At 37.4% G+C, this 20,344-nt stretch overlaps 1 protein-coding gene across 1 annotated transcript in view; it reads left to right on the forward strand.

Moving 5' to 3' along the window:
• mapk8ip3 (mitogen-activated protein kinase 8 interacting protein 3) overlaps positions 1-20,344 on the forward strand; it is a gene marked incomplete in the record, with an annotated part of 1,049,817 nt that overhangs the window by 376,655 nt on the left and 652,818 nt on the right.

Consider the following 20,344-nt stretch of genomic DNA (forward strand, 5'->3'; position numbering starts at 1 on the left):
GGTTATGCCTTTGCTTGGGGGTGCTATGGGGGTGCTATGACTTTTCCAGGGGGAGCTATAGCACCCCCTAGCGCCCCCCTGGCGCCGCCAGTGCTCCCTCTTCCCTTAAAATCCAATCTTACGTTTGCTTTCTCTTATCTGGATGTTGTTTTCCTCTTCTGTAAACAAGACTATTGATCGAAGAAAATGGACTCTGTCTGACACAGAGGACTTTTAAAGTTTTTCAAATGATGTAAGATACTTTGCGCTAATTACTGTTCAGAATAATTCAAAACTTCCTTTGACATTTTGTTTTTCATGCGATTTTAAAAATCGTTGTCTTTTACAAGTGCTCTCAAGGACTGACAGCGAAACATAAAAACAGATAGAGGATTAGAGCCTCGGATTTGTGTGTGTGTGTGTCTCATCTCATGCATCTACGCTCGTTTGTGCACACATGCTTTTGTCTAATTACAGTGTTAGAGAGCTGAAACCTGTACAATGCCCATTCAACTGTAAATTATCATAATCATGTTTTTCTGAGCAGTCTGACTCCAATGCCCCCTTCTTTCATCGCTTTGCTCACTCCCATGGCTTCTCTTCCTGTCTTGCTCTGCTGCAGCAGCGGGGTAATTGCAGGCTGCATACACAATCACACGCACACACGCAAAGTGCAGGTCTTGCATGAGGAAATAGAGCACATTCAATATTTATAGGGGCTCTCTGAGAGGTTATTCCTCCCTGAAATGTTAATGTTTTTTTTTTTCTCGGGTAAAACCCTGAACAGACACACACACAGAGTTTTCTCTCCAGCCTTAGGTAAGACTTGGGCAAAAGTTGCTTTACAAAAGAATGTGTTGTCTCCTAATGCTACTGACTATTTGAAATTCATATGTGTGTCGATATATGCCACTGTAATACAGTGCCTGCGGGATTCAGCGAACCTCAGCTTGAGTCAACACAAGTAGATGGTATTCTAGTCCTGCCTATCTCTGCTCCATATTATCATCGCTGTTTATTTTAAAAATTTAGGACGGAAAAAAAATGCAAATTCATAGGATAGTTCAGATTTTATGAAGAGGGGTTTTGTGAAAATGATTAAAAACAATTAATCTACCTGTTGCTGAGCCTCTAAGCTGTTGCACTTCTAATGCAGCCTTCTTGCTGGTATATCATAATATTTCTGTTTTAGTAGTGCTAATTGTGTGGTAGAAAACTGAAGTAATTCAAAGAGCTATCTGAAACAGGTAAGATATTAATTGCTCATAACCTTTCCACAGAATGCCACCTCAAATGGTCTGAACTATCCATTTAAGCATTAAGTAAGCATGGACTGGAATTTTAATTGTTTTCTTGGGGTTGTCAGACAACACCGCTTTGCAAATGGCTCATTAATGAACAGCCTTCTGTTCCTCTCAAAGGACAAAAGGTCTGCAGCTCTAACAGCCTGTCAGTTGGTGTCTGTGGCGTCATGACGTCCACGCGGAGCATGACAGGCCTGGCAGCGTGGGCTCGTGGTGCACAGCCTTCTGGGAAGGTCAGATCTTCAGGCAGCAGGAGAGAGGTAAAAGTTAGTTTTCATGCCAGGGGGAGCATGAGGGTCTAAAAACAGAGAGCTTGTATCACATCATGAATGGCTGAATACAATTATAGCCTGGTAAATTGACCAGTTTTGAGATCTTTGATTTGTTGAATTGATAGGTACCAGCTGTGCTGCGACCCGGAAAGGAAAGGTGGGGAAAGAAAGGAATCAGTGAACTGAGAATGTTTATTTTTAAGCTTTAATGTTAGTAACACATACTACTGCTTTGCTCCCTGTAGTTAAGTGGCTAATACCGAAATAATTACTTCCTGATTTAGTTAAAATATGCTTTTATTTATTTCTTTAAAAAGTTAAGTCAATCTACTCCAAGGATAAGACATAAAAAGCTCTCAAGTGAAAAAAACATTTTCAAATGCTGGCAGCAACAATTGGTTAATAATATATGCATCAAATAAACTAAGTTGCAGTCACATAAAAATAGTAGCTGATGTTATGATTATAATTATTTTTTTATTTTAATTTTTTTCTTTGTTTGTTTCACTTGTTTGTAGATGAGCAAACACTGATCCTTACTGAATGGAAGCCTGCTGGTAAAGTGGATAAAAACAACCCAAATAAAACTGTTTATCTACTGATGTAGAGTTTATTCAAGAAAAAACTACAAACATTGTTTGCAAACTAGATGATTACCAATTCTATCTAAAATAACTTCCTATTAACATATGGCCGCTATACACAATTGCCTTCTAGTTTTAGCTAAAGCTGGAATCTTTTTGCATGCATAACTTCTTCAAGTGTAGAAAATTTTTAAAGGGTGAAAATATGAGCTGGGAATCGATCAAACTTTAATTTTTTATATCTTTTTTTTTTTTTTGATTCTGTGGTATTCTTTTTATTCTGCAGATCATGATGTTCTTCCATCCGTATCCATATCCTGCCTCTTAGCGGGTTCAGATAACTTGATCTGTTTGTGCAAAGCACATCTTTTTCTAAAGGCTTGAACTTTTTTTTCAGAGATAAAATAATTTTTTTTCTGGGTTTGAATGACAAGGCCATTTTTATGTTGTTTTGTTGCATTTGTTCTACAGCTTTATAATTATGAATTCATAAACTTAAAGGAGTATGTCAGATTTTTTGGAAGTGAGGTTGTGTGGAGTAGCTATGAGCAGTCAGTGTTTTACCTGTAGCAGGCAAAGGTCAAAATGATCTCAGTTTGAACCAGAGAGAACTTCTGATTAATGCAAAAAGCTGGTCAAACATTGCATGAGCAGTTTTAAAGTTGATGTATATTTATACATTATATAATTTTAACCACAAAATACTTAATATTGCTCAGTAAATGCTCAACCGTAAACTTTATGAATTGCAGTACAATTTGTGTAAAATGTGTTGTCAAAACCCCCTTATAAATACAAAGAAAAAACTAAAAAGAAAACATCTATCTGATACAAACGTTTAAAAAAATGTGTGTACATTGCTTTTTATAGTATTTTTTTTAACCACTATAATATGCTTAATGTTTTGGTTGTTTTATGGCAGAAATCCACTGAAAAACTGTTAGCTTGACTTTTAGATTCATAAAAAGTAGATTATTCTGAAGGGTGTCTACTACAAGTGAGATACTGACCACTAATATTACACAAAATCCTTCACTAAAATATATATCTTGTTGTTCCTTTAAATACACACAAGGTGTCACCTACGTCTTCAGTGCTACCGTTTTAATGTCCTTGCAGTTTTATTTTATTTTATTTTAAACTTCCCACTTTTTGAGCTGTAGTGGTCAGTCTTGAGGCTACAGAAACCATTGGAGTTCTGCAACACTTGGATGTGATGTGATTCACATAATCTTCAGATCTTTTTAAATCTCTTGCCTGCCTCCAAGGAATCCTCAGCCTTTTTTCCTACAGGGGCCTGGAAAGCTCTTTGCATGATGACACTTCAGTGGCAAACACCCCAGATGTCAGAAGTTTTAAAAAGTCATGGTCCCCTTGTCACACTCTTGTAAATATTATCACATAATCTGAAATCTGTTTTTATTACTATAGATCTGAAGCTGTGGTATATCTATTACGTTTTAATTGGACTGTAAAATGCCTACACAATGTCAGTTTTATACATGTGTCATTAGTTTTTATTACTGCAATAAAAAAAGTATTTTCAAAGAGTGTCAGGTATTTGGTTCTTTAAATATGCTAAAAAAAAAGTCAAAGCTTCCTTGTGCTGAAAGCAAAAGAAAAAACGATTTTTGACAGGGGGTTTGTGAAAGGTTAGGAATGATTTATATCTTACCTAATGTAACTAGCTCTTTGAGCGACCTCAGTTTGAAGAAATGAAGACCTCATTCTGAGTAAGACTAAGATAAAAGTGTTCAAAGAGATATAATATTAGGCAAGATAATAATTATAATATTCAGATAATCTGAACTATCACTTTATCTTATGAAGTACAGCCAATCTCACCGACTACACGTTAAACCATGTGAAAATGATGTGTCTACTTTCAGCAGAGAGCCTCAGAGATCCCGTAGCTCACAAAGACTCTCACCGGCACTGTTATGCGCTTGCCTTTGCTAATGACCTCGTTGTGCACAGATAGCACGGTGAAGAAAAACTGCTCCCGGGTAAACATACACAAGGATTCAAACAAAGCTCCTGGTTCTCCCAGTGTCTGTTTGTGATTACTTGGGGCACGGTGCTCATAAGCCTTGGTTTCTGTAGAGGCTAAGCTGAAGTCTAACATCGCTACGCTTGAGTTAACAGCTCTGAGTCCCCGACACACATTGCTGTTCTTTTTTTATGTGCTGATATTTCGTGGCTGTAGTAACACGACTGCGCTGGCATTGGTGAGTGATGGTACAGTTGTTTTGGTCCCACGATCTGATGGGTCACCGGAAAACAATAAAGATATGCCTGAACAAGTCTGCAAACCCACAAACAAATCTGTTTCATGCTGAATCACACTACAGACCTCTCTTCTTCCCCCTCACCCCCCACCCCTATCCCCACCACTCACACACACACACACACACTCTCCAGGGATTGTGTGACCAAATGTTATTTGCTGTGACAAGAACAGCTGCTACTGGATAAACATACAAAAAAACACAGGCAAAATTAAAAGAAAAAAAAAAGAAAAAAAAGAAAGAGAGCTCAGAAGAGCTGATGGTTCTTAAAACCAAACTTTATGCCAATCAGCCAAAACATTATGACCTTTGACAGGTATATTGAGTGACATCTTTATACATCTTTTGCTGAGAAAACCTGCATTCTGGCTGTTTTTATAAATATTAGTTGATATTCGCAGTTTGCCTAAACATTTCTGCAGTCGAGCAACCCCTACCCCACCCCTCCTGGCACCACCACCGTGGCAATAGCACCACCCTACAGTAGAGGTAATGGACCTGATGTCATCGAAGATGTCTCCCACTCAGGTTGCATCCACCGAGTAGCTCAAGTGCTCTGAATGACCGCAGGCTGTGTAACTGGCCTGAAAATGCAAGAAAATTATCTACAATGTGGAAAATCTGTCAGGCAGTTGACGGTACAGTTTAGGCAAGAAGTCCAGATTGTAGTAATTCATAAAGACAACTGGAATGTGGACTTGCAGTGAAGGCTTCATTTTAGTAATTTTAGTTTTTATAAGGGAAAAATCACTATTTTACAAGATTCAGTCAAACTAGAGATTAGATAGACTAACTGTCAACTTTCAATTCTGGCTTGTGGAACTGCGATGAATTCGCTAATATCCGATGAAAATCAATATGTACACTTCCTGTGTTCTGCATTGTGAATGCTTCAAAAAGTCAAGTGTGCCTTCAAAACATATCTCACTACTCTAGTAATATTTCACTGACTGCATAGTAAATTACGTCATTTAAACCATGAACTAAATGTCAGCAGAGCTAAGATCTGAACTGTTTTTGCAAACTTGTCCATTTACATCCAAAGAGTCCACTGGAGTCCTCGTTATGCTAATTTCACTATCAAATCGTGCTTTCAGGCACAAACTTTTAAATGCCTCCAGACTGTATTTATTTTTTCCTGTTATAGAAACATACAGTATATAGCTGTACCCCCAGAAGCACTACAACTAGCTACTGCTGCAGCTTTATGTGCTTACAAATAACTACAGACGTCTACAACAGTAACAGTGTAATAAACTGAAGTAGTTTGAAATGGCATAAATCCACTTTTATCTTGATTAGAGTTAAACTCAATTTCTCCAAACTAAGGGTGTTCAAAACCTTATTTACAACAGGTAAGATATCAATTATTCATGTACTTTCCACAGAACCCCACTTCAAAAAGTCTGAACTACTAGACAGGTTCAGAAAATGTATGCAAAAAAAAAAGGTAAATTTTTTTAATAATCTATGGCACACTGCTATGTCTGTACGGACATAATTACCAGATCAGAGTGAAAGCACGGCTGGGTGTTAGTTGACTTGCAGACCGCCAGGCTGCCCTTTATTCCAGTTATAAATACAGATATTAGTCACTGTCACTATTCATGATCTAGTGGCTAAAAGCTGTCTTCTTATATTGAAATTGAACCAAAAGAGAGGCTCTGAGTTATGTCAAAGAGGACCGTCTTACTTCCATATGAATCAAGATGGTGCAAGTGCTGAGATCAGTGCTTTACAATTTGAATTGCAGCCAAATCCTCTGGAAATCTGACACAAAAACACATGAAAGCACAAGCTTGCGTAGCAGACCACATTCATTTCTCCTCGCCTTGCTTCATTCTACTGATTCCACACTATCCTTAATCCTCTCCTACACAAACACAGTACTTACCACACAATGCACACACACAGCCAACTAAAACTGAAGTGGCAAAGAGCACACATGCTTGCGTAACAAAGAGGAATATGAACAAATATGTCCAAAAACACAGCCACAATGCGCTATATGCCATTTATTTTTAAGTTCAATGAATAAAACATCTGGCAGAATCTCGAATGCATCACTCCGCATTAAAAATGCAGCGGATTCCTCCAACAGGTTTTTAATGAGCCTGATTGGTTCGAGGAGCCATGTGAGTGAGTGCTCATTAGGCTCATCTTATTAGGACGCTTGAGCTCCATTTCATTATTTATTTGTATTCAAGCACCGTCTTCGTGGCAGTCGTGGCATTGTCAGCAGTAGGACCCCACTGCGATCATCAGCTGTACTTACAACACGACAATTATTTTCACGACAGTGTGGAGCTGCGTAATTGAAGCAGCTGTTCCTTTTATTTGACGGCAAACATTTACAAGGCAATAGCATTAGAAAAAGTAAGTAGTGATTACAAAGATACTGCTTAAAAAAAGAGATGGCATTGTACAGAAGGTTTGCAGGATTTATAAAAACTACTCTATGTAAACTGTAATAGGTTTGAAACATCAAGGATGGCGCACATCAGCTGTTATTAGCGCTAAGATGTTTAATCACCACTGAGCCATATGGCCGAACTAATAGCTACACACCATCACATCTGCTGAATTGCTCACTTGTCAGCAGAGACTTGGGAGGGAGGCCCTGCCTAAATGAACCAAACCACCTTGAGTCCGAAGCTCCACCCATTTCTGCGACTGCACGGCTGAGTCTGAGCTGAAGTGAAAATACAAGTAAAGTATCTTAACAGAGATTAAAAGGGGGCCAGTTCCCGCGGGAAACATGTTGAAGCCTCCATTTCCAGTCGAGGAGAAACGAAAGGTTCAGCAGTTATTGGAAGAGAGAAGTCAGCGGGTCAAACGCTGTGATGCCATAAAAACAATCCAACTGTGAAGAAATCTTGTCAAACATCTGTTTGTGAGAGTCCGATTAGGGAATATCTTGACGTAAGGTCTGGGTTATGCTTGCATAAAAGCGATAACGTGAGGGGAAAAGAAAACATTCAGACTGAAAACAAGCACATAGGTTGGAATGCATCCCAGGAAATAAGGGGAACAAGGCAAATACCGTAAATAATAAATGTTTGTAGCTTTCAGCTACACTTTTGCTACTTTTAGTTAGTAGTATTTTTTCTGCTTTTAGTTGGTGTTTTGCTCCTTCTATCTTGTTTTCTATTTTTCTTTTAGGTTTAAGAACTCAGTTTCAGCTTGTTCAGCAATTTCCAGAAGCAGTTCAGTCTTCACACTGCATTTTTGCAGAAGATGTAATTTCTCCAGTTTATTATAGTTTTTACCAACATCTGATGAATCAAGTCTGCTCGTTTGTTTTTTTTCTTAGTGCCTGATCACAAAAATCTGCAAAGTTTGGGGTAAATGTAGGTTCAAACTTACAGACTGAAACTCAAACAAGAAGTTTTCATTCATCGTCCACCTCATTTCCAACTACTGCTAAAGTTTGTATGATACTGTTACAGCACTGGTTATATTATAACTTTTTTTTTCTTCTCTTTTTTAATGATTGAGCCATCTTCCCAACAGAGAATCTTTAAGTGTCTATCTACAGATCTCTCTGCAGTTGCCTGTTTCCTGGTCTGGCCTAAAGTTTGACAGCTGCTGGTTGGCTCACTTGGAACATCTGGCAGAGTGAATAGATGGGGTTTCCAGCATTGGCAGCCTTTGACAGCAGCAGTAGTGTCTCTTGATTCCCAAACTTTTTAAGAAGCCTGCGGTTCTTTTTTTTTTTTTTTTGTGAATTTTGCTTGCATTTTTATGCATACTTTAAAATAGCTGAAGCACTTATAAACTGTGGCTTTAACTGTTAGTCTTACCTGTCCTTTTGTTGTAAATTCCTCAGGTTATAATGTTTTTGCTCATATCTGTGTGTGCGTGCTTTTGCTTGTCTGTAGCATTTGCAACATAACTCATGAACCACTGGATGGATTTTCATGAAAATTTCAGAAAGTAATTACTGGATAGACTTCTACAACAAATTAACTATTGGAGTTAACCTAATTAAAGATAGCTGCCACAACTAAGTAACTTTAGCAAACACAAAAACTGTTATAACTCAGGTAATCTTACAGATATTGAGCTAAAATCATGTGTTAGTAGCTGAGAGTCATTCCCAACACACACTTAACCCTCCTGTTATATTCGTTTCTGAGGAACAGGAATGATGTTCCTGGGTCAATTTGACCCGGGGAATGTTTAATCATGCAGTAGTGTCAGAAATCCCCCAAAGAATTCCCAGAAACATTTTTAAATGTGATCATTAACTCCATTACTAACCATTTCAATCAATATTTAGTGAAATTCTGTTCTTTAACTCTCACAAATTAAGGATCAATGAGGATAATAATTTTTATTGTATATGTTGATTATGATAATCAAGCCAAGCAGAAGAAGTTTCATACAGAAAAAATACATTTAACTATTTTTTTCAGACGTTTGAATTTTGAAATGGGTCAATTTGACCCGCAACATAACAGAAGGGTTAAGTGCCAACAGACATAATATGGGTTGAGATCACACAAAACATCATTTACAAGGTTTTACCATAAAGGCTGTAACTCTGTCCCTTCTCATCATAGATGATCTTAGTTTAAAACTCTGGCGTGAAAGGTGGCGGGTGATATGCAATCTGTCAACAAATGCTAAGCATTTCACTTTTAAGTCAGTTTTCTTCCGTTCATGTAAGCTTAGGGAGTCAAGTTTGGTGAATTTCTTTTTGTTTGCACTGATTGATATTTTCTGCACTTAATTAAAGTTTACAAAAACATTCAGCACAGGTTCTATGATAGCCGTTAAGATGCCTAAGTCACGACCAGACAGATGGGCAACGAACCTTAAGAGGGTGACGGAATATCGTCAAAACAGACAAACAGACTTGTTGCACAGTTTCCACATTAGCAGCGCCGCACTAAGCCGACAAGCACATTAGAAGAAACCCTGCAAGGAGTGACAAAGTTATAGGAGATAAGGGAGGATTAAGGGATAGGAAGATTTGAAAAACGTGAACGAGGGTGAAAACGCGGGGCTGAGCAGACATTCAAATGAGCATGATTAGTTTTATAATCACAAGGTGATTCCTGACATGCTTTTCATGTGGGGGCTTGGATGACACGTAATATTCTGTGTAATTACATGGGTGCCATTTAAATCCTTACCAGCAGTGGCTGACAGATTTATAATTACTTTAGAGAGAACATCACACATGCATATTGTTCATCAGTTTGCCCCAATTTAGCTTGCTTTGTTTTTTTATTTTATGTATAAATAACTAAAATATGCACGTTTTGTTGAAATGATCTAAACTTTTTGGCGCCGTCTGTGCTCTAAGTGCATCGAGCCCTGTACATTTTCGCTGGATAAAAATGTCCTCAGATGGTTAGACGTTTTCAAAAATCCCCATCCTACAACATCTTTCCCAAGTTGGACAGAAGGTGTCTGTTTCACTCATTATCCGTGACTGTCTGAAACTGACAATCTGACATTCACACCCACTTCACACCATTAGGCGAGAAAGGAGCCGTGTTCTGCACTTCATTCATGTTTGTGGCACTTTTGCTGTGTGAAACCCAATGCGGTGCTGTCAATATCTCTCTGGAGGTTTTTTTTTTTTTATATCCTCTGGTTATTCCTGTTTTGTAAATGATATTGCAGCAAACTCCTTCCCGGGTCGCTGTCAGCCTTAGCACCAGATATGGTTGCGCAAGAAATTGTGATGTTGATTCTATTTATTTTTTCTTCTTTATGCAGCCAATGCACTGGGCTATATAGCATGTTGAATCATGGCCACACACGTTAACTAATGAAACTGTGCAGCAGAATATCTCTCCCTTTTTGTTCTCTCTCCTGAAATGCAAATACCACCAGGCCTCAGGAGAAAGTACACATTTCATGTAATCTGTGTGTCATAAACACCAATGAGCTTTGAGAATCAAGTGCTTTTAGCCTTTATGGTTGTTTACATAGACACGAGCAGGTTTTCCTGTAAATGCAAGATAATATCTCATCTACGTGAGGGTGAACTGTGCCAGAGCAGAGAGACACTATTTAGTTTGCAACAGTCAGAGGCGCAGATGTCACTTTGAGAGGGGTTTCAAAATTTGATAAATGCGACAAATGCTAATTTGCGCCCACATGAGATGCACAATTTATTGATGAATCCAAGCCTCCGTTTGTGCACTTCTTTCTTGATCTGGCTTTCGCCTGACTCTGTCACATTACATCTTGACGGTGTACTTGAAGGTGTTTTACTGAGAGACAGCAGCAAACTGTCAAAGAAAAACCAAATAAAATTCAATTGTTTTTAAGGGAATAGTTGGTCAAGCTCAAAATGCTACTCTTCTGTATTTTGAAAAGTCGTTAATATTGATGTTATCGCCATCTACTGGCATGGCAAGGGTATTTCAGCATTTTTGTTGAGATTTTTGCTTCTCACCTGAATGGAGATTAGGAAAATATATGTTTAAAAATAACTGGAGTGTTGTAGTTAGGGGTCAAAGTCTTGATATAAGTGTACCATAATTTATTGAGTTTTTTAGTGTGTTTCATGCAAATCTACACTGTGTGATTGTTAGTTATGTATAATGTCTTTGCATCATTTCAGTCTTATAATATTTCACTTTATTATAGTTACATTTAAACACATCTTATCAGGCTCAGATAATCAATTCAGTGTTTAATTTCCGCCATGTTTGGTCACTTCAGTCCCAATTTGTAACATCCTTGCAGTTTCTTTTATTTTATCGTCAGGTTTTATTCATCTGTAAGCTGCTACAGCATGTGCTTTTGTGTGTGTGTGTGTGTGTGTGTAGGTGTGTGTGTCTGTGTACAAGTGTGACATAAAGAAAGAAAGGTGAGGTCATAGTGATATTACAGGAAGTCTCACATTCTCTGACTGATAAAAGATGTTTAGAAAAATATTTTTCTTTTAATATTTATCCAAGTCTTGATTTTTTCTTTGTTTATAGCTATGAATGTAACAAAAATATACTATCACAGAAAGTTAGGACATTTTAGGAGCATAGCAGCTATATTGTATGAAGTGCAGGAAACATCATGTTCAGGACATTTAATAGACATTGTTGCACTGTAACATTTCAGCAAATTAACACCCACGAAGGTCATAACTGTGATGTCACAGAAACATTGTTAAATGTTATAAACGAAACGCCACAATCACAGTGTTGTAGAGACTTACAGAGTGGGACTCAGCGTTAGTAAAGTGAGAATGTTAGATTAATCCACCGTACTAATCCTGACGCAATAAAGAGCTCAACATGAATGGTTGGGAGTTACGGATGTTTAGAAGTGTGGAATATTTCTCTGTATGCCAAGTTTGGCTTAACCAGTTCTCAGCAGGGGAGATAAAGCAACAATGGCGAAGTGGGGTTTAGAGTAAAGAAGAGTAGGGAAATGAGTGATTAAAAAAAAGGCAAAAAGAGACAATGTGAAAAAAGCGGGGCTGGCAGACACAGTAAGGGAAATTGTTTTCTTTCATAACAAAAACAATAGGGAAAAGGGACTAAAGAGAGGAAAAAATAAAGGGAGATGATGCAGAGGGAAAATGATAAATGATTCCATGCATTAAAAACTCGACAGATAGATAATCCAACCAGGGAGGCTGGATTTTCAGCCTTCAGCTACAGTGATTCTGATTATGTAGAGAATGATTTGCACCTCATGCTCTGATATTTGTCTCTGCTGTCCCAATTAGTTCAGCAAACAATGTGTCAAAACATTATGACCAAGCTGAAGCTAGAAGTGGCAGGCTGTTGTTTCCTGGTTTGGGATGTTCCAGTAAATTATCATGCAGTTCAGCTTTTGAACCTCCTGAAAACTGTATTTCAGAGAAAATAGTAAAATCCAGTTGAACCTTACTAACTTAAATTGTATCCACTGAGGCAGAGTTCAGCTAACTTTGTGAACCTCCATGTCCAACATTTCCATCTGTGTTTCTGCTCAGTGCTGCAGAGCGTGATACAGCTAATGCCCAAATTAGCATCCTGTATAAGTGTCCTGATATTTATTAGAATTTATAGTTTCATCAATGATTGGCTACTTATATCCTGTCCCAGAAAAACAAAAACAAACAATGACACTGTACAAGTATGCGTCACAACCCAAAGCTTATATGAAGTATCATTACAGAAATCAGATACTTTCAATTTAAATCAAAAAGTTCTATTTCTGGTTCGGTTTTTGAATATTTCCCCTCCCTTCAGCCTTATCTGTGTGATCATCCAGACAGGTGCCAATGTTCCTATGGCAGAACAGAAACTTTTTTCTTGCACACATGTCATGCACACTGTTGCACACTTTATTATCCTGTAAAGAATGACAGCAGTGACAAGCTTGATGTCCCAACACAGCCTGTCTGACTGGATTGGTAGAAGTAAAACTGTTCTTTAAATACAACAGGGTGCCTACTCAAATATGGTAGGCCTCCTATATGTACTAAAAATACTCCTGGTGGTATGTTCACCCAAAAAATAACGGGTAGCAAATGTTTATTTATGTGTTGTACATCTGCCATTCAAAAATATATAATCCAAGATTTTTGTTCTCACCTAATAACTGACTGGAGATATTTTTATCTCACTTCCTTTTTATGTTTTTACTTGATACTGGTATAAAAAAAAACAATCATAAAAGCCCATATGTACTGTTCAGTAAATAGAGCAATGCTAAAGGAGCACAGATTTTAAAGTTCACAGTGTCTTTAATCAAAATGTAGTTTAGAACTGACCTTTTTTTTCTGAATGTTCAAATATGTGCTTGTTGTTACCTGCGCCAAGAAGTTTGTTTTTTACATAATGTTTTAATGAAAAATGTGTGTAGTGCAGTTTTGACTTGATGACCGCTGATACTTTAGTGTATCTGTTGTTGTCCTCTTGTTATTGTACGTTCAACTTTGTGCACAATAAATTATTTTATTAACTGAAGACATGTATACGGTTTTTGAATACAATCAATGGCCCTTCACCCTACTAACAAAAGTTGTTATAAAGACAAATAAATTGTTAATAACTGACTTTAAACAGTTCAGACCTTTTGAAGCAGGTCTCAGTTGGAAAGTTTTGAACAGTAATTATCTTACCTGTTTTAGACGTCCCTTTAAACACACTAAGCTTGGAGAAACAGCATTTATTCTGACCAGAACAACAAGCTAATAGCTGGTTTGAAACAACTCCAGTCTCAAAACTTTTATATATTTCCTTCAATTTTTGCATTGCGCAATTATTTACATAAAATTCTACTGCTCTTCCCAAATGCAGTTACCAGCAGCAGCATTTAGCTGCTCTTTGTATAAAACTTTTTTAAAAAAATGAAGGAATTTATTGTGTTTTTCATGTGAGTCCATGCAGGAAATCTATTAGGTCACATATGAACATGTTGAAAATGTTAAATAAATAAAAAATTACACAAGAAATGTGCAAAACTTGTGTTTTAAATGGCAATTTACTATGTTTTCACTGATAAAGTAACATGATCTTCTCTGAAGTTCATGTTTTTGTTTTTTTCTGTAGCACCTCTAGTACAGCCTGGGGCACTTTGAGCAGGGCTGTTTGTATTTTTTATGTTAAACTGCGTAATGTGAAAGTGACAGCAGCATGAAGGTTTATGAAACAGTGTTCACGTGAACCATTGTAAAACTTTTGAGATCTGAGTTGTTTTCAGACAGCAGCAGCAGCAGCTCATCTGTCTGGCCAGAACTAAATTCTGTTTCTCCAAAACGAGGTAGAAAAAAAACAAGCTTTGTACATCAGGTAAGACATTAGCTGCTCATAAATTTACACCAAGTCCAATTCAAAAAAATCTATTATCATTTTAATGCATCCAGACTGAGGTGAATATTCCTGCTATTTTAATGATTCATTCATCAAGCTTTGATTTTTTTTTTCTCTTCAAGTGGCCATCTGTGCCTGTGGGGTTTTGCACAGTATAAATGGTCCAGTTTCTTTGAAGAAACAACTGTATAACATGACCCATTTAGTGAATGCCATAGCAGCTCATTTAGACAAACCACCCACTGGCACACGTTGCATTCACACATTCTCACCACTTACATGGTATGTCAGCATCATCTGTCCAAGTAAAAGAAAAGACTATAAACGTCTCCATTTTTATTGTTTTTTTGTAACAAATTTATTGTAAATATATAAATAGATCTTTTGTACAGAAATTGCGAAAGAGAACATGTTAATATGTTAATATCAGCAACAGATAAAGAAAGAGAAAAAAGCAGGAAGCCAAGATTTGTGTCCATCAGTCCAAACCTTTGTCTGGTCTTTCCCTTTTGGTGTCGAAACTTTAACTGCGAGGAAACCCTAGGGGAGGGCGGCGAGTCGCGTTAGATTTGAAAAAGGACACAATTACAAGACTTTTGATTTGAGCAAATGATGGTGCTTTGCAGCCCCGGCTTTTAAAGAGCAAAGGTTGCTAATGTCACCCCAACAGAAAAACTCATTCCTTATGATAAAACGTAACAATTGACTCTTTCTCTCTGCTGTGCAATCAGACAAATGGTTGTTACCACTTCAGTAATTATACTGTGTTAGAGCAAAGTCTATTATATCTGCTTGTGATCACAGACTCAATATCAAGGGGCTTTTGGTGCTGTTCTTTTGTTGGCATCCCTTGTTAGACAACATGAGGCCAATCATCTGAAAATGCTTATAAAAATGAGATAGTGGAAATGATTTAAAAACTCTTTACCCCAACAAAAAGAATACAATGGTGAAACCAGCTTCAACACATGCATTAACTTTACTTCTTTTAACTTTTGTAGCTGTGACGTCACAGTGTTCATTCAAAAGGGAAAAGCTGTATCTTTAGGACCAAATGAATTAGGAGCTCAGGAGAAATCAAATCAGCAAATATTGACTGAGCAGGGTTGTGATTCTCTTTGACTTTGAGTTAGTTTCATACCTAATATTGTTTTAATGAGGGAGAATTTTGCATTGGTTGTTCTCAGAGGCAAACACAAACATTAAATTCTTTTATGTAGGACACTTTTAGCTTACAAACAAATCAGGCAGATATCTAATTTCCCTCTGNTCTTCACTGCCATGTAGCCATTTTTGTAAGGTGCTGAGTTTTAAATCTCTGGCACTGCCAAGGCCAATCATTCTGCTCTAAGGGTACCGGGGAACTCGACTGTGTGTTCGGAATAGCAATGAATAGCTGGCTGCTGCTATCTGCGAAGGCAGAAAACATTAACATTGATCTAAATGATGGACCCCTGACACTGAATTGCATTTGGTCGTGCCGCAGCGGAACCCTCTGAGCAAGTTTCACTGACCCGGATGTGGGGGGGGTCAGAGAAATTAAAGCTCTGAATTACAGATTAGCCTCGAGCGCTAATAAAGAAGAATTGACTTATCTGATTACAGTGCAGTTTTCCATAATTAAAATAACTCCACAAACAGGCCGCCTGATGTAACACTGGCCACTCTGACAAGCTGATGACTAGAATTTCCCCAAAGGTCAGTTCATTTGGTTTTCTCTTTGTAACTGATACAAAGACGCCTCTTTAGGTTTTGGTAATGACCGGACCACACATATGTCAGTTATTAACTCTGCAGAAAGTAAACCTGGCTTTAATTTATGGCTTGCTGTCAATGCATAAATAACTAACGGATCAGCTGAACTTCATACAAGTCATGGGATGTAGGTCTGGTTGGCTTTCTCTAGGAATGTATCTCTTCATGTTCATTTTTTTTCTATTATCTTTAATTTACTTTGTGAGGCAATCAATGTTGATCTCTGCAGTACAATAGCTAATTTAAGCCTTCAGTCATGTTGAATCACACTCAGTATCAGAAAAAAAAACAGATCATAAAAGACTGATTAAAAATAAAAGTACGAGGTAAATTCAATTACTAGTTGGTTAGGAAACAATCAGGCTTTAAAATCAATGGGTTAGTTCTTTGAAGTGGAGTTTTGTGAGAATGTAATAAACAGTTAATATCTTACTGGTTGTAAATAGTTCTTTGAATGGACACAGTTTGGCATATCAGAGTTTAATTCTGACAGGATTGACAAGTTAACAGGTAGTCTGAGCGAGATCCGGTCTAAAATGGCTTGCTGCCATTTAAAAAAAAAAAAACTTTACGCAAATGTTATTTTATTAACCTTTACATGTCCATAAATTTCACATGACGCAATTATTCCAGCAGAACTGTTATGATATTCCTGCTGGAAGGGTTCCCAGTTTGCTAATAACCATCATGTTTTATGTGTGTGTTGTGTTGCTCTGTCGGCTGCTCCTGTTGCTACACCAAGGAAACTTGCATGAAAGATTTGGTGATTGTTTTATGCTGGATGCCCTTCCTGACGCAACCTGTGCTCCAACCTGCAGCTTTAGTATTACAAGACTGCGGCACTGACCACCGAGCTACCGCAGCCCAACCATCACATTTTATGTAAAACACCATCTAATAGCAAATTGACAGCTGTGTAAAAGTTCATATAATAGTATTAGCATGAAGGACATTGAAAGTTTTGAGACTGAAGTTGTTTTAAGATGGCAGCAATCATTTTTGGTTTTAGCCTCGCTCATAGTAGTGTTATCTTATCAATCTGGTCAGAATTAAACTCTGTTTCTACAAACTGAGGTCACACAAATTACATTTACATTTACAACAGGTAGGATAGCGATAGTTCATAACATTTCCACAGAACCTTTCAAAAGAGCTGAACCATTGCACTATAACAAGGGGAGGAGGAATGAAAATCATTTATTTAGCTAACGACAAGAAGGTCGCAGCTCAGGGAGGAGCTGCTGATGCTGCATTAATTTACCACTGACTTCTAACTGATGGATTGAGATTAGGTTCAGACCATCACATTATCCACTGTGAGCCAGCCAGCATCCCTTCAGGACGCGCTCCTTAAGTTGTGATATGTTTTTAATCAGAAGGAAAAGCTGAATTAAGAGAAAAAATGGTCATGTTTTGAGCCAGAAAGGCAGCTTTTTCAAATTGGCCACAGAGAATAATCTGCATAAATTATTCAGCAAATGGATGTAAGCACACAAACTATATCAGCCCCTTTGTTGTAATGTATACTGCCCCCAGCCGCTGGCTCTGAGTAGAATAACTGAAGTGTTGGAGTACAATACAATAATCCAGATGAGAGTCATTTAGCAAGGATGTAAATATAAAACAGCAGAGACACACACAGAGGAAAAACAGCGAAAGAGAAACAGCAAAAAACTCTTAATGTTCAAATTATAAGGTACTCAACATCTCAGTCCCCACATTTTTTTTTTGTTTGTTCGTTTTCAATGTACGTTCACTCTTTGTACACAACAATATATTTTTTGTCTCTCAAAAAATACAGGAATCATGCAAATATAACATTTTTTTTTTCTTTAATGTAGTACACTAAGTTAAGCTTCCTCTGTTCTTAAATCCTTTATGACACGTTGCAAGTAGTTAAGGTTGATCCCTGGATTCCCCCAAAAACAAGTTAAACAACTAACCAACTGAAACTCAAAAAGCACACAGACATATCAAGAGATCAGGCTGAGTAAAAAAAACACTAATAGAAGTATTTAACATTATTATTATTGTTTTTTTATTTTAAATCTTGTATACAAAATTCACAGATATTTCACAGATTAAGTCTTTTGTACTGTCTTTGGAAATTGGGTCCAATCAGGTGGCAAACCTTTAGCCCAACTTGGCTCAGTGACGGGATTTTCAATTGCTCTTCTGCTCAGAAGCCCGATTATTCAGAGGGAACACATAGAGCCCGTTACATTCTTACGATAATGCTAAAAGGAAGCGAGCGCTTTTGGCAAAATGGGTTCTTTTTTAGTGCTTGGCAGTCGAAAAGAAAGCAACGGCAGTGCTCAGCCCTTATGAAGAACGATGACCAAGAAATCAGCCGATTCAGGACACGTTTCACTCGTCTCAGCTGAATACAGTTTCACATCCGAGAAACAGACACACGCACAAAAAAAAAGGCATGTGTCAAATTTATTCCACAAGCCTTCCTGTGGCTATTATGAAAAGACACAGTTTTCACTAATCAAATATGGCACATTATCCACTCAGGCTAATTTCCCTCACAGAAAGCTAAGAGACTTAACAGACGAAAAAGACTAAAGATATCGAATGAAAGGGTTTGAGACCAACTGTCAGCGCTGGCACCTGTTTTATAATTAGGCGCGAACGAAGATGTGACGCTGAAAGCTTTAAAGCAGAGTTGCTTTTAACTGTTGGCACTCCTGAATCTGTCCTAACGCCAGTCATGCAAACACATTCGAGTGTAAGAGTTGATCTGGAGCGATGGAAAGGTTTAGTGACGCCACAATTCCGCGTCTTCCATCACAGATGTCTGCATTCAGCCACAGCCCTGCTCGCTGCCCTTTCGTCTGAGGACCTTGCACAGTACCTGCCTCACAGGAAAACGAGTCATTTTAGCTTAGTCGAGGCGTGAATCATCCTGACTCACATTTGTTCACTGCTTTTTCATCGTCTGCTCTTCCTGTATGGAGAAGAGAAAGAGCAAAGGAGACTGGAGGGCGGTAGATGTTAAATAAAGTCGCTCTGATACATCACACCTGTGGAAACATCCACCGATTACCTGGAAATGAGGACGATTACTCATCAAGGAGCTTCTTCGCTTTGACTGGAAGCGATGTAAAGATTACTCACATGAATAAAATGTACAAAATTAAAGCATTTCACTTGAGATAATAATCTCTTATTTGAGAAATAAGCTCAATTTGAACTGGCCTTTGAATACACTCAAAAAATTGTTAAATAATTACACAAAAAATAATGTTACACAATTTTATGGTTTTCTTTCACATTACTCTGCTTTGATTTATTTTTCTGAGCTTCATTTAACATAGATTTTTAGCATTTAATTATTTTTTTCTCCTTACTAAGACTGACTCTGCTTTCTTTTAACTGGGCGAGTCAGGTTCATGTTCCCTTCTGAATGTTTTATCCTTAAAGAGATCGTAAATTTGTTTGAATTCACGCTGTATGAGTCAGACATTCCAGTAAAACAAAAATCAATCTTGTTGTACAAATAAGTACTTTGTGCTGCTTGTGTTAGCCTTGATGAAGGCATAAAAAATATCTAACTGAAACAACAAAACTCATAATTAGATTCAGCAAAAATATATATACTGGTTTGTCCAACAAGTGACTGAAATCCAATTTAAACAACTCAGTTAAGTTGAAGAAGAGGTTGACGCAACTCATATATGTTAATTTGAGAAAACAACAAAGCTTGTTTCTGAAAGAAATCAATACAAAAACTGTTAAATGTTTTTCTTTTGCTCAATATGTTACTAATTTAATGGGTTTGTCACATTCCATCACTAAGAATTAGACATTTTGCAAATCTAAACTTAGTATTTTTACATGATGTAAAAAATACTGAGTCAATAAATTCTGTTTCTTGTTCTTTTTTTGTTTTTTTGAGTGTACTTAAATAAAGATAACAGTAGTAAGCCTAAAACTGATAAATGTCTTGTAGTTTTTTAGGGATGTACAGACAAAGTTAAGCAACCCAAGCCAGTCTCCAACAAAAAGATTAAACATTAATGGCACAATAGACGGTTTTCTCACGTCTCACTTTCCTGTGGCGTTGAAACAAACAGGAGGGATGGTGCTACAAAAAGGACCATCCATCTCCTAGCAGGCATCTCTCCTGAGGTTTGTGAGGACGTGGGCTGAGCTGTTTTTTCTTCCTTTTTTCTCTCTTTCATGTGATTTTTCAGGGACAAAACAGGTACATACCTCCTGTTAATGTTTCGCTGAGAGGTTTTAGAGTTGCATCTGCTTGTAATGCTTGTATTCTGCATTTCTAATTCTCCAACAAAAGGACAATTTTAGTAAATTTCCCTTCCACCTTTGAGTTTGAAACACCAAATACAGTTTTTGTGACATTTAATAAACATCAGAGCAACT

Source organism: Kryptolebias marmoratus, linkage group LG12 (genome assembly GCF_001649575.2).
Source record: "Kryptolebias marmoratus isolate JLee-2015 linkage group LG12, ASM164957v2, whole genome shotgun sequence".
Taxonomy (NCBI): domain Eukaryota; kingdom Metazoa; phylum Chordata; class Actinopteri; order Cyprinodontiformes; family Rivulidae; genus Kryptolebias; species Kryptolebias marmoratus.